The sequence below is a fragment of the Melospiza melodia genome, chromosome 27 (assembly GCF_035770615.1).
Source record: "Melospiza melodia melodia isolate bMelMel2 chromosome 27, bMelMel2.pri, whole genome shotgun sequence".
NCBI classification, from domain to species: Eukaryota; Metazoa; Chordata; class Aves; order Passeriformes; family Passerellidae; genus Melospiza; species Melospiza melodia.
The window spans coordinates 3054513-3069674 of record NC_086220.1 but is presented as its reverse complement, the minus strand read 5'-3'; the positions used below and the strand labels follow the sequence as shown (position 1 = coordinate 3069674).

General features: G+C 49.3%; 1 protein-coding gene across 1 annotated transcript in view; it reads right to left on the bottom strand.

Annotated features, from left to right (window-relative positions):
* Positions 1 to 15162, bottom strand: part of LOC134430142 (olfactory receptor 14A16-like) — a 125671-nt gene that overhangs the window by 76134 nt on the left and 34375 nt on the right. The window lies entirely within an intron of this gene.

The window sequence follows — 15162 nt, the reverse complement described above, 5'->3', positions numbered from 1 at the left end:
TTATAGATTGGTATCAGCAGTCCTGAGTTGATATTGATCCCCAGCACCTCCTCATGCAGTCTGAACAGATATGAAAATCAAGACACTTCATGGCTGACAATCAATCACACTTTGTCCCTACCCCCACCCCACCATTTCCCTCATCCAACCCCTGGCGTTCAGAGCAGATGAGGAATGGAGCCACATCCAGGGGTGTCCCCAGGGCTCAGAATTGGGGCCAGGTCAGTGAAATCTCTTTATTGCTGATCTGGACAAGGCCATCGAGGGCACCCTCAGTCAGTTCCCAGGTGAGCCCAAGCTGGGTGGCAGTGTGGCTGTGCTGGAGGGCAGGAAGCTCTGCAGAGGGATCTGGCCAGGCTGGAGCCATGGGCCCAAGACAACTGGATGAGGTTCACCAAGGCCAAGGGCTGTGTCCTGCCCTGGGCTTGCAACCACGCCAAATCCCTGGCTGTGCCCTGCCCCTGATCCCCACAGCCTGTCTTGTTTCCTTCATCCCTGCATTGCCAGGGACTCTCTGGGACAAGGGAGCTCTGCTCTGGGTATGGAGGGAGGTGCAGGTGCCACCACTGGAGTGGGAAACAGAACTCACCAGGTTTGTGTCCTTTGGGGATCAGGAACTGGTGAGACTCAGAGGCACAGAAAGTTTCTCTTCATGGCCAACAGACCATGGTTGAACAGGAAACAATTCAATAACAATCACACTCTTCCCTGAGCACTGTGCAATGTCCCAGCAGCATCTGACATGTCCACCATCCACAAGTGATTTCCATACTAAAATTAATTTTAGAAAAATATGGTTCTGTGATAGATATAAACACACTTAAATTCTTGTATCAGGATGCCCATCCTGGAGTGGGGGCAAAGCAGCCTGAACAATTCCCAATTTTTTAGGCTGTCAATGGTGGATGGAGACTGGGATCAGGCTGCTTTTGGTGTTGAGGAAATGCTGAAACCAGCCTGACTCATTTCATCTCTTCCTGTCCTGGCTGATCTCCCCTCTTTCCCCTTCCACCCACTGGCTTTTGTCTCCCCCCAGGTCCGCCAGTGAAGAGCCTGTCTTTGTGTTCTCCATCCCGTCCTCGCTGGCACTGCCAGGCTGGGATGAGTAGCCCCTCAGCCTTCCCTGCTCCAGGCTGGACAAGCCCAGCTCCCTCAGCCTCTGCTCACAGCCCAAGGGCTCCAGCCCCACCTTGGAGGCCCTTCCCAGACCCTGCTCCAGCTGCCAGATATCTTTCCTGCCCTGGGGACCCCAAACCATGCCACAGTGGCCTGGATAATCCATGTCCTTGAGGTCCTGGTCAAACAGCCCTGGCCCCTTGTCCCTGTGTCAGGTTTTTGGGGTTGATCTTGTGGAACATCCTTGGGGGAGACTGTGGCTCCAGGTGGGCCAGGGGGATCCCGGGGGACAGGAGACCCTGCTGGGCATGAACAGCTCTGGACTTCTGGGGAGAAACTATGAGGGGGGGCTGGGGCAGACTGACCAACCCAGTGACCTCACACAACCCTGCTGGAATGTCACAGCCTGCTCTGTGATGTCATAACTTATTCTCTGATGTCGCAAAGCTGGTCTTTGATGCCACAACCCACTCTGTGAAGTCACACACCCCTCCTGTGATGTCCCAGCCTTCTCTGTGATGTCACAACCCATTATCTAATGTCACACATCTGGTCTGTGAGTTTACAGCACATTCTCTGATATCATAGTCTTTTCTGTGATGTCAGACCTCTGCCCTGTGATGTCACACCTGGCTCTGTGATGTCACAGAGACAGTCTATGATGTTGCAGCTGCTCGATGACCTCACATAATCCACTCTGTGATGTCATAGCCCACTCTGTGACCTCATGTCACCAGATGATAAATTGTCTACACCAGGTGAGCACACACAATGCTGGTTCTCCAAAACGTCAGGCCTATGGAAACCACAAAATGCCCATTGTGTGAGAAGGGGAACTGAAATTCACCAGCCTCAGCGTCCTGCCAGCTCAGCCAGGCAAACTGGAACATTGGGGTCCACGAGCACCAGGGACCACCAGAGAGACCCCCAGGACAAGAGAATGCATGGGTAAAGGGGAGAGGAAATATGTTAATGATTTTGCGGAAATTATTATCTAGTCCAGGACAATCAATGAATATGTGTGCAAAATACAGAATATAAACAGAAACTTTCCTGTACTCAGCGTTCATGGCTTTGGGAGGAGCTATCCCCCCATGCATCTGTCCAAATAAAGAATGCTACTTTTTAATGCTACATTGGGGTTATGGAATTTTATTATTTTGTCAAATTTTTGGTATCACTCCCATTCTCAAGGGAAATCTCTGTCTCCTGCTGTTCACAAAAAGAGAAGGGCTGGTGGGACATGTGGTGGTTGGAGGCTGCTGTGGGCACAGTGACCATAAAATAATCAAGTTTCCAATATTCTGTGAAAGGAGGGGCAGAAACAAAACTTCATCACTGAAATTACGCAGGGCAGACCTTGGATTCAGGATGTGGATTTCGAGACTACTGAACCAGGTACTGATTTTTTAAGGGAAACACACTTAAAAACAAAAGTGTCCATGAAGGATGGACACACCTCAAGAAAGGAATCTTAAGGGGGAAGGAGCAGCCTGTCCCTCTGTGCCAAAGTTGAGCCTGAGAGAAAAATGACTGCCCTGGCTGGGCATGGTGCTTTTGTGGGAACTCAGGAAAACAGAGGGTGCATCACCATTGGACAGTAGGTCAGGCATCTTAGGAAGTGGTTAAGGATGTTGTTAGGTTGTGCAGAAGGAAAAGCAGAGTGGTGAAAGGTGAATTAGAGCTTATCCTGGCCACTTCGGTGAAAAATAATAAAAAATGTTTCAAAAAAATCCCTAAAAGCGAAAGGAGAGATAAGTAGAACACCTACTCTTTATTGGATGCAGTGACGAATAGAGTAACTGAGGATAAGGAAAAGCTGAGCTGCTTAACACCTTCTTCGCCCCAGTTTTCAACATTAGGACAGGTTGTCTCAGGACAAGTGTTCTCCTGAGCTGGTGGATGGGGACAGGGAGAAAAACAGCCCCCTGTAATCCAGAAGGAAGCAGCTGGGGACCTGCTGAGCCAGATGGGCAAGAAGGCCAATGGCTCCTGGCCTAGCTCAGGAATGGTGTGGCCAGCAGGAGCAGGGCAGGGATTCTTCCCCTGTGCTCAACACTGGTGAGGCTACACCTCGAGTGCTGTGTCCAGTTCTGGGCCCCAATATAGGAAGGCCACTGAAGGGCTGGAGCATGTCCAGAGAAGGGCAACAAGGCTGGGGAGAGGTCTGGAACACAAGTCCTGTGAGGAGAGGCTTGAGGGAGTTGGGGTTGTTTATTCTGGAGAAGAGGAGGCTCAGGGAGACAAGGAGGTATCAGGGCACAGGTTGGACTTGATGATCTCCAGGGCCTTTTCCAACCTTGCTGATTCTGGGATTCTCTGAAACCACTCTTGGAGCAGTTGCAGGAGGAGTCCTGAGTCTCATTTTCAGAAGCTCCAGTAGCCCAGGTCCCTCAGCTTCTCTTGCCAGCCCCAAAGCCCATCCTGTCAGTCCTGCAGAGCCTCTGCAGCTCCTCCTCACTGCCCAGAACAGGGAGCCCCAGAGCCAGACACAGCAGCCCAGATGTGCCTCCCTGGCCTGGGGAGCCTCTGGCAAGGGAGCAGCACCAGGCACTGCAGGAGCCTGCAGACAATTCCTGCAGCACTTGTAGGATGATCCTGCTGCCCAAGGGACTCTCCCATGGGGCCAAGTCAGGAACTGCAATGGGGAGTGGGGCCGGAGAGGAAAGAGCAAAGAGGGATGGGCTGTTTGCTGGGGAGGGGACTGCAATGGGCAATAGGAAGAAATCTGGATCAGGAAAGAGGAGAAACAACAAAGGTGAGGCCAAGGAAATGCTTGGAGCAGTTTAGGGGTGGCTGCCAGGCAGCCCTGGCTCTGAGCAACAGCATCTGCAGTGGGATAGGAAACTCCCAGCTGATGGGAACAAATTTTCTGGCTGACTGCAGAGGCCAGGACAAAGCTGAGTGGTTTCCCTGGTGTCCCCCAGCCCTTGCTGGCCCCAGGGGCTGATGGCATTTGTGCTCCCTCAGGTTCATGTCCCCACACCAACAGCATGGGGGTGGTCTCCCTGCTGTGTGCAATGCAAACAGGGGGGGCTGAGCCAGTGCTGCCGTGTCTGTGCCTGCAAGGATGGGGCACCTGTGTGAGCTGGGGGAGAGGCCAGGGCTGCAGAGGGGGGATGTTGTTGGCAGCTCCATGAGGATGCTCTGGGATGCTGCCCTGGGCTGTGCAGTGCACTGTGGATGGATCAGCCCCTGCTCTGCTGCTGCTTCCCATCTGCCCCAGGGCTCTTGCAGAGCCCCAGCCATGCTGTTTGCCCCCAGCCTGCCCATGGCCAGCCTAGGGCTGCTCACGGGGCTTTTCTGTGCTAAACGTTGGCCTGGGCATGTTCTTGAGAGAGCCTGGGCAAGAAGCCTGGAGCCCCCAGGCCCTGTGCTGAGACGTCAGCGCTGCTCCAGCAGTGCCCATGGCCTGTCCCTGCTGCAGCCCTGGCACTGCCACCCCCAGGGCTGTGCCTGGCTCTGAGAGCACTCAGGCCCTACAGCAACACCAGGGCTACCAGGGCAGAGGGGCAGGGCCATGGCAGCAGCACTGGCAAGACCAAATGCTGCTGCTGCTGGGCCCAGCTGCTGGGCCAGCCCTTATCTGCCCCCAGCTCTGCACACAGACATTGCTGCTTCAGCTCCAGAGAAGGCAACAAAAGGGCTTCTCTGGTGAAAACTCTGCTAGGAGATCCTTTCTTTCATTTAAAGCAACCAAGAGCACAGCTCTTCATTGACACAATCTGTGAGCTACAGCAAATTTGGAGGTAAACAAAATGTAATGAAGCACAAATTATGTCTTTTCTTTGTGGACAGTATTAAAAAACTCAAACAAAGGAAAGAAAAGAACAAAGAAACCACCAAATCAAGCATCAACTATCAAAGATAAGTTTTTTCACAAGTGATAGATAAGTTTTTTTACAAGTAATATGCAGAAACTAGCCAGCAGTTTAATGTTTCTGAAACCATCTACTAATCAGTCTCCACACTGCAACCTTGAGCTCCTGGTTCCTCAGGCTGTAGATAAGGGGGTTCAGGGCTGGAGGCACCACCGAGTACAGAACTGACACTGCCAGATCCAGGGATGGGGAGGAGATAGAAGGGGGCTTCAGGTAGGCAAAAAATGAGGTGCTGACCAACAGGGAGAGCACGGCCAGGTGAGGGAGGCAGGTGGAAAAGGCTTTGTGCCTTCCCTTCTCAGAGGGAATCCTCAGCACAGCCTTGAAGATCTGCACATAGGAGAAAACAATGAACACAAAACAACCAAAACTTAAGGATGCACCAACCACAAGGAGCCCAAGTTCTCCGAGTTTGGAGTGTGAGCAGGAGAGCTTGAGGATCTGGGGGATTTCACAAAGAACTGGCCCAGGGCATTGCCATGACACAGGGGCAGGGAAAATGTATTGACTGTGCGCATGAGAGCACAGAGAAAGGCACTGGCCCAGGCAGCTGCTGACATGTGGGCACAAGCTCTGCTGTCCATGAGGGTCCTGTAGTGCAGGGGTTTGCAGATGGACACATAGTGGTCATAGCACATGACGGTCAGGAGGGAAAATTCTGTTGCAATGAAGAAGATAAAGAAAAATACCTGTGCAGCACATCCTGAGTAGATGTCCTGGTGTCCCAGAGGGAATTGTGCATGGCTTTGGGGACAGTGGTGCAGATCATGCCCAGGTCGCTGAGGGCCAGGTTGAGCAGGAAGAAGAACATGGGCGTGTGCAGGTGGTGCCTGCAGGCTATGGCACTGATGATGAGGCCATTGCCCAGGAGGGCAGCCAGGGAGATGCCCAGCAAGAGGCAGAAGTGCAGGAGCTGCAGCTGCCATGTGTCTGCCAATGGCAGCAGGAGGAAGTGCCTGATGGAGCTGCTGTTGGACATTGCTTCACTCTGGCCGTAGTGGACTGTTGAAAGAATACATTGACAAGCTCTTTGACTCAATCTAATAGAGTTATTTTAGGAATTCCCTCAAAACTACTTCGCTACCTGTGGGGGAACTTCACTGAACAATTTCATTTTTGAGCTTGGGTTTGTGCTGCTGAATTCCTTCCTCATCTCAGCATTGCTCTCAGCTTGAACCCCGGGGAAGCCCAGAGGGAAAACAGGGCTCTGTGTGCCCCAGTGCAGTCAGGCCTGCTGGTCCCCACACAGGTGCCCTTTCCTATTACACTTCCCTCTAGTTCAGGGTGATCGAACATAAAACATGCTTGAAAAAAAAAAGTGTAATTTTTAAAGGCTCCAAGTTCAAATTTAGTTTCTTTAAGCCCTTCTCTCTGTCCCTGTGCAGCTAGACAGGGAGGGATACCATGTGTTGGTTGGGCTCTCTGCTGCCTGGAGTTATGCCTATTGGGAGTTGTTTCTCTGTATCCAAGCCTTCTCCCTGACAGTGCTGCCAGATCCCAGCCCAGCCCTGGGGGCTCAGCTCTGCCCTGCAGACCCCTCCCAGCACAGAGCACTGCCCAGGGGCATCTCCCTGGCAGCAGGGCCTTAAGGGCAGGGCACACAAACAGATGCTGCAAGCCAAGGTGCTGCTGCTGCTGCTGTCTGTAGGGAGAGGAGGCTGAGGAGGCACTTTCTGAGGGAGAGCTGAGGCACATCTGCTGATGCCCAGGGTGAGAGTGCATGAGTGTCAGTAACACAGCCAAAGCTGACAGCCCCTTTCCCTTCCCTTTAGGAGAAAGCGGAGAGCAGCCCTGGCCATGCAGCACCATCTCCACAGCAGGAGGAATCTGCCCTGATGGGGGGTGGCTCCTTCTGAGACAGAGTAATAAAAGCATACCAACCTTTACAACTTTTATAAAGTTGTGATTTCTTCTTTTCTCCGCAAAACACTTCAACCTCCAACTTCTCCTCTGCAGCGTTCATGGGGAGCTGCCAGGCAGGCTGAGAGCTGCCCCTGGCAGGTGGCACATGCCCTGGGCTGGCCAAGAGCCCTGAGGGCTGCAGGAGCTGCTCTGCAGGACAGCCCTGGGCAGCCCTGGCTGCAGCCCCAGCTTCACCCCCCGGAGCCGTCCCTGGCAGCAGGAGCTGTCCTGCCCTGTCCCTCTGATGGCGCCCAGGGCAACCCCGCTCTGCAGCACATCCTCCTCCTCCTGCTCCTGTGCCACAGAGAAACTGGGATAGTCCTCCTGACACATCCCCCACACTGTGGCATGTGCTGACTTCAGGAGATCCCTCCAGGAGCACAGGGGACATTGCCCTGCACCCACACACTCACCATGCAGAGGGCTGTGAAGATCTTTCCCCAAGTGAAGTCTCAGCTCAATGTCTTCCTATTCTTATTGCCTTCAGCCTGTCTCTGCCTGGCTCCTGTCCCCTCAGTGCCTGCAGCCGAGCCCTCAGCCGTGCTGGGCTGGGAGAGGAGCTGGTCCTGGGAAGAGCTGTTCCTTTAAAGCTCAGCAGCACAGACACAGCACAAAGACTTTAATGAGCCTCTTGGGGATTTGGTGTTGATTACATCCGACTCGGTCCCTAAGAGCATCTTCAAAAAACTTCTCAAGAACTCAAAGTCAAATTTAGACTCCAAAGTTTCTTGAAGTTTTAATGGGTCCCACTGAGGGACACGACTCGGAAAGTGTCCCCAGGTTCCAGTTAGAGCAGAACACTGGAGGCAGTGATCACAGCTGTGGAGAAAGAAGGCAAAGGTGTCTCTGTTGCTGAGCAAACCTGGATGTGTTTGAGGAATGCAAAGGGCCAAGGCCTGAGCCCCAGCCCCTGTCCAGGCAGATCCTGTCCCTCCCTCCTTGCTCAGGGCTCTTCCCGGGATGGGCACTGACATGTGGGGATGTGCAATGGCAAGGGCAGGAGCATGGGGCGGCCCCTGCCAGGCTGCTGAGCAGGGACAAGGAGGCAATGAGGCCCTAGGCCTGCAAGGGTCACTTGTCTCCTGCTCCTGCCTCAGTGCTTTCCTTTTTATTGATAAGAACCATCCCTCCTTCCCAGGTATCCATTGTGGGAAAACAGGACTCCCATACTACTAACCAGTATGATTAAGCAGAAACCATTTATTGTTTACGTTATGCACTTTTTTATACATTCTAACCCTACTGCATACACTGATCACGCTCTTCTTCATTGGTGCCTCTCTTGTCCTTGTGTTCTGCACACACTTCTCAGAGTATGTGATTGTTTCCAGTCCCGGTGGTTCTCAGCCCTCTGTTATTGAGTTCTTGCGGTCCTGGTATTTTGTTTCTCAGCCTTTTCTTTCTTCATTTAGCACAGTTTATGCCTTAGTAATCTTGGTGAATTCCAGAGGGCTCTGACAAGAATGACTACAAGCAACATGGCTTGTGCACATGGTTGCCCAAGTTGTTCAGATACATTGCTATAATTCCCCCTTCTTCTTCTTCTTGCACCAGCCAAACTCTTTTTACTGTATTTTCTACCAAGCAGGTCACCAATTTCACTATGCATGGAATAGCACAAAGCAATATAATAATAACTACTAGTAACAACAAAGCTCCCTTTAAGGTATCTTTCAATCATCCAGTTATTCCCCATCCCTCAAACCATTCATCCAAGCCCCAGTTATTCACAGTCAATTTCTTCATGTTGTCTTCTAGTTGTTTGAGTTTCCTGTGAATTGAAGAGAGGTTCATAAAACACATTCCTTCAAAATTCTCACACCTGTGCCCATGTGCTAACAGCAAAAAATCTATAGCAGCTCCATTTTGCAGTGTGCCATGTCTAATATTATCTAAATCAGCGCGCATTTGATTTAAAATAGCTGAACTTGTGTCCACTGTGAGAATCCACAAAATCAGAGGGTTTTGGGAAAGCTGCAAAAGGCAGGCCTCAGAGACAGCAGAACTGTGATTAGAGCTAAGCACCAGGCATGAGATAGATCACCAGAAAAATTATTTGAAAAGTAGAAAAGCATGGACAAATAGAACAATGGTGTGTGTATTAACGCTTGTCTAGAATAACTCCCTAAGATACAGAAAATTTTTTCTAGCAAGATATTAGGAAATTTGAAGCTTAATAATGGAGCTCTGTGCATTGTGTTTTAAGGCTTACAAGCAGGTATTGTATGCAAAATAAACAAGCATTGTTTTATCCAAAGGTACCTGTGCTTATAGTGGTTGGATAGAATTGTCAATATGCTTTTGCTTTGTGTGATTGGTCAAAAAACTTATAAAGTAAGTTGTAACATTAAGTTCTTGGTCTGCTGCTTGGGATGTGAGCTGATGGCATCTTCCCATTTTCATAACCATGAAATGAGACTGATGCTGAAAAATAAAACAGCTCAAGGCATGTTCCACAGCACTCCCGTCTAATTTGTGATTTGTACATAGCCCCCAGCTCCCTCCCTTCACAAGAGAGACTGTGTAAAGTACTTTATGTTATTTGAATTTCATGAATTCTAATATCATATCTATTTCATGAATTGCTTTCGAAAAGAACCAAACCCCTGTCTTAAGGCACTTTCATACCAACATGTACACACACCTCAAAGAAAGACCTCCAGTACTTCACCAGAATCATGAATGTAAAATTATTGAAGGGCCATACCCTCTCATTATGTGGGGGAGAGGATATACTTGTGTTTCTACTGATTCAGGACCCCAGTGGATTCCCAGAAGATTTATCAGTCCCTACATAGACCACAGATCCGAAGACAAGCCCTCAAATGAACACAAAGTCAGCTCCCTCTCCCACCGTGCCACAGAAGCAGCTTTCTCTTGGAGATGAAGAAAAAAGAAATTCATATATCCAAACATTGTGGCAAGGACACTCATCGCACATAGATATATCCCACTGATAACGTCCATGTCAATCTCAAATGCAGACACACCCCTCCCTTTTCCATTCCTCTACCAGTGACCCTTTATCCCTACCCCTCCCTCTTTCCCCTCTTGAAACTACTCCTTTTTCCCTGCCTCAAACTTCCCTTAAAAAAGAGAAGGGAGTGATTGGGAGGAGTTGGTAAGAACTATAGGGGGAACTTAAGAATATTTAAGGATGTCTTAAAATAAGTCAACTAATATGTGTTTTTGCCATACACAAGTGAAAACTACCCAGTGGGAAAGAAGAAGTATGATTCTTTCTGCGACATCCTCCAGGGCACCCTGCAGCAGTACCAGTGTCACCATTGCCATCGTCTTTATCAGCCCTCATCTGTATCCAAGTGACCACCAGCTGGATCATCCCTCAGCCAAAACAAAACATCTGGGTCACTTTGGCAAAGTCATTAAAGCCGGACAATCTTTGCATGGCCATGGGAAACGTAGACAATCTGTTCTTGACATGCCTGGTGGGAGCTCCCCTGTCACCAAATGACAATTGATACCCAGGTAAGAATCCCAACCCCGTGGAAACCTGGGACAAATGGACAACGATCCTCCCACACCATGTCTCCACAGGATTTGCTTTTCCAGGCCCAGGATGGTGTTCTGGACAGTGGCATGAGGCACAGGGTGGGTCTCCAGCCATCCAGTGGTGGCTTCCACCATGGTCATCACGTAGCGCTTGCCTTGGTGTGTCTGGGGCAGTGGGACGGAGTCAATCTGCCAGGCCTCCCCATACTTGTACTTGGACCACCGCCCACCGTATCAGAGGGGCTTCACTCGCTTGGCCTGCTTGATGGCAGCACACGTTTCACAGTCATGGATAACCTAAGAAATACTGTCCATGGTTAGACCCACCCCTCGGTCTCGTGCCCACTTATAGGTGGCATCCCTGCCCTGATGACTTGAGCTGGGAACAACTCCCCCTTATGTTGCCAATCTAAGTCTATCGTTGACATCTCTATCTTTGCAGCCTGACCTACCTGCTCATTGTTTTGGTGTTCCTCACTGGCCCAACACTTGGGGACATGGGCATCTACATGGTGGACATTCACAGATAGATTTTCTACCCAAGAGGCAATGTCTTTCCATCCATCAGCAGCCCAGATTGATTTTTCTCTACGCTGCTGCTTTGCCTTTTTCCACCTTTCCAGCCAACATGACAGAGCATTGGCTACCATCCATGAATCAGTGTAGAGGTTGAGCTTTGGCCACTTCTCTCTTTCAGCAATGTCCAGGGGCAGCTGAATGGCCTTGAGTTCCTCAAGTTGACTTGATCCACTTTCTCCTTCAGTAGCTTGTGCAAATGTTGTGTGGGGCTCCATACGGCTGCTTTTCACTTCTGGCTCATCCCTACGATGCGACAGGAACCATCAGTGAAAAGAGCATGGTGTGCTTCCTCTGCTGGTAGCTAATTGTATGGTGGAGCTTCTTTAGCCTTGTCACTTGTTTCTCTTCATCAGTGAGACCAAAGTTCTCACCTTCCAGACAGTATGTAATTGTCTCCAAAATCCCAGGGTGATTCAGGTTTCCAGTACGGGCGTGCTGTGTGATGATGGCAATTCATTTACTCCATGTGGCATCGGTGGCATGGTGGGTAGAGGGAACCTTTCCTTTAAACATTCACCTCAGCACTGGTATTCAGGGTGCCAGAAAGAGTTGTGCTTCCATGCAAATCACCTCTGAGGCAGCCTGGACTCCTTCACAGGCAGCCAAGATTTCCTTCTCTGTGGGAGTGTAGTTGGCTTCGGACCCTCTGTAGCTTCGGCTCCAGAATCCCAGTAGTTGGCCTTGAGTATCCCCATGCACCTTCTGCCAAAGGCTCCAGGACAAGCCACGGTTCCCTTCTGCAGAGTAGAGCACGTTCTTTACCTCTGATCCTGTCCTGACTGGGCCAAGGGCAACTGCATGAGCCATCTCCTGCTTGATCTGAGCAAAGGCTTGTTGCTATTCAGGCCTCCAGTGGAAATTGTTCTTCTTGTGGGTGACCAGGTATTGAGGGCTCACAGTCTGGATGTGCATTCTCCAAAAGCCTATGGCACCTTGGAATGCTTGTGTTTCCTTCTTGCTGGTTGATGGAGACATTGTTGGGATCTTACTGATGACCTCAGTGGGAATCTGACACTGTCCATCTTGCCACTTTACTCCCAGGAACTGGATCTCTCAGGCAGGTCCTTTGATTTTGCTCTTCTTGATGGCGAAGCCGGCTTCCAGCAGAATCTGGATGATCCTCTCCTTTCTGAAACACTTCCATGGCCATGTTCCCCCACACAATGATGTCATTGATGTACTGAAGATGTTCTGGAGCCTCACCCTTTTCCAGTGCAGCCTGGATCAGTCCATGGCAGATGGTGGGGCTGTGCTTCCACCCCTAGGGAAGTCAGTTCCAGGTGTACTGCACGCCCCTGCAGATGAAAGCAAACTGAGGCCTGCATTCTGCTGCCAGAGGAATGGAGAAAAATGTGTTAGCAATGTCTATAGTGGCAAAGCACTTTACTGCCTTGGACTCCAGCTTGTACTGGAGTTCCAACGTGTCTGGCACAGCAGCGCTCAGCAGTGGAGTCACTTCATTCAAGGCACAATAGTCCACAGTCAATCTCCATTCTCTGTCAGACTTGTGCACAGGCCAGATGGGACTGCTGAAGGGTAAGTGGGTCTTGCTGACAACCCCTTGGCTCTCCAGCTCATGGATCATTCTGTGGATGGGGATCACGGCATCTCAATTTGTTCAATATTGCTGGCAGTGCACCATCGAGGTGACAATTGGTACTTGTTGCTCTGCTGTTGGAAAAAGAAATGAAATTTAGCGAAATGTTTAATTACAGTTTAGTTATCAGTTGTGTGCGAATTGGTTTGTTAAAAACAGTTCTGTAGCCGTTGATAGTATGTGTTGGGTTTCATGTGTAACTTAGCAAGTAGTCTTAGGAACTTAATAAATATTTAAACTAGTGTAGGAAAGTAAGAATGCTAACCTGTCTGGAGGCAGCATACAATGTTCTTAGAATAAGATAAGCAGAAGATTTATGATTTTGTTTGTGAACTGAGGAATGTATCACAAGGGGTTTGTTGCTAGTCAAGGGGAACTGTTTCTTGGAGACCTTGTTATGAATCGTATGTATAAAAGGGAAGCACCTGTACATGAAGTTGGGGCTCTGGCTTGGGATGCTAGTCCACAGGCTCCCGGGCCCTTAATAAAGCACCGCACAAAACTTACCCAAGTTTTGTGTCCTTTATCTATTGGGCAACAGTTTTCTGGTGACGGCGGCAGGACACCGAGAGTTGCCAGGGCGATTCGTGTCTCGATCCATTCCAAGCTTGCACCGAGCACTTCTCGGGGAGTCATCGGTCGTGCCCGATCCCCGCACCTGTCGGACAACTACATAAGGTAAGCCTGAAAAAGGTGACAATTGGATTTGGATTTGGTGGTTGATGGAAAAGCCTAGGCTCTGGCCATAAGATGTCTAAGTACGCAGGACTGGAACTCACCTTCTGTTCTTTGGGAAGGACGGCGAGAATGTATATTGGTTTATTGGGACTAAAGGTGGAATTAAAGGCTGTAATATGATGTCTTTTAAAACTTTTAAAACCTTAGTGCAAGCCAATGGTAAAATACCTGGTAATACGCCATTAGGTTGTATTTTGAAACGATGGAAAAGTGAGGGGTACTATCAAGAATTGGATAAAAGTAAAATGATAGATTATTTTAATCATTGGTGGCCTGAATATGAGATTGGGGAAGCGGGATGGCCGGTGAATGGTACACTGGAATTGGGGATAATGGAATCTTTGATGCAATTTTTAAGGAGAAATGAGAAATGGGATGAAATACCATATTTAGATTTGTTTTTCGTTTTATACCGGAAAGAAGAATGGCAAAAGGAGTGAGATATCTTGGTTTTAGAAGTAAATGATGAGAGAGAGTGTGTTGGATGTAAAGAAAGAAAGGAGCATAATTTGTATCCTCCGATCGAGGAAGATTTGTCCTATTGTATAGCACCTCCAAGGGTTCCGGTTGCTCCTAATGTGCCCCCTGCTCCCCCTGCCAATATATCTATAAAAATGGGATCTAGTGAGAGTGATAGTGATGGTGATGGTGAAAAGAATGAGAGTGTGAAAAGAACTCCGTTAGTGGGGCGGACTCGCCAAGGAAGGAAGGGGCAGAAGGGGCCACAGTTAATTGCGCCGTTAAGGGAAGCTGTGGGACAACAGGGAGAAAGGTTACTTATAAAGGTGCCTTTCTCCCCCAGGGATTTGGTAATATGGAAGCAATCAGCGGGGAGTTACCAGGAGGATCCGGAAAGGGTAGCAAGGGTGGTTAAAATGGTAATAAACACTCAGAATCCGGACTGTAATGATTTACAGGTATTATTAGATACTATAATGGATTCCACAGAAAAGGAAATGGTTATTAGAGCCACTAGAGAAAAGGCTCGTGAGGACATTCGGTTGCGACAACTAAATGAAACAGTTGATGAGTTAGTGTCGAGTGAGGAACTCAGGTGGGATCCAAACTCTACGGGAGGAATAAGGGCTGTAAAACGATATCAGGAATTGTTGATGGAAGGAATTAGAACAGGAATACCTAAGACTATGAATTGGTCCAAGTTGTATTCGGTCAAGCAGGACAAGAATGAGTCTCCGTCTGCCTTTTTGGAACGATTAAAAGACATGGCTCGGAAGTTTACTAATTTAGATGTAGAGGATCAATCAGGAAAACTTCAATTGGCATTGTTGTTTATGGGGCAATCACAAGAGGATATTAGGAAAAAGTTACAAAAGCTGGAAGGGGAGGATACTCGGAGTTTGGATAAAATGTTGGAGGTAGCGTGGAAGGTATACAACAACAGGGAAAAAGAATCTGCAAAAAGACAACAAGCTAGTATTCTGGCTGCAATGCAACAGACAGGGGCAGGAGGAAGATCCATTAGGGGTCGAGGTCGGGGAGGAGCTAATCGCGGACAGAGGGGGATGGCGAGAGGTCGGGAAGGATTTGGGTTTGCACGTAACACAGGGAGGTTGGATCGAAACCACTGTGCGTTTTGCCGACAATTGGGACACAGGAAAAATGAATGCCCGGTTAGAAGAGGTATGGGCATGGGAAACATGGGATTAAGGACAGGTCCAATGGGGAATGCTCCTGTGGGAGGATTTATGGGAAGATCAGCAGAGGCCACTCAAGCACTTTGGGAAACTATCAGAATCAAAGCTAACTAGACCGGGATTTGAGGGTAGTTTTAGAGATAAATGGAAAGGATCAAGAATTTATGGTAGATACTGGAGC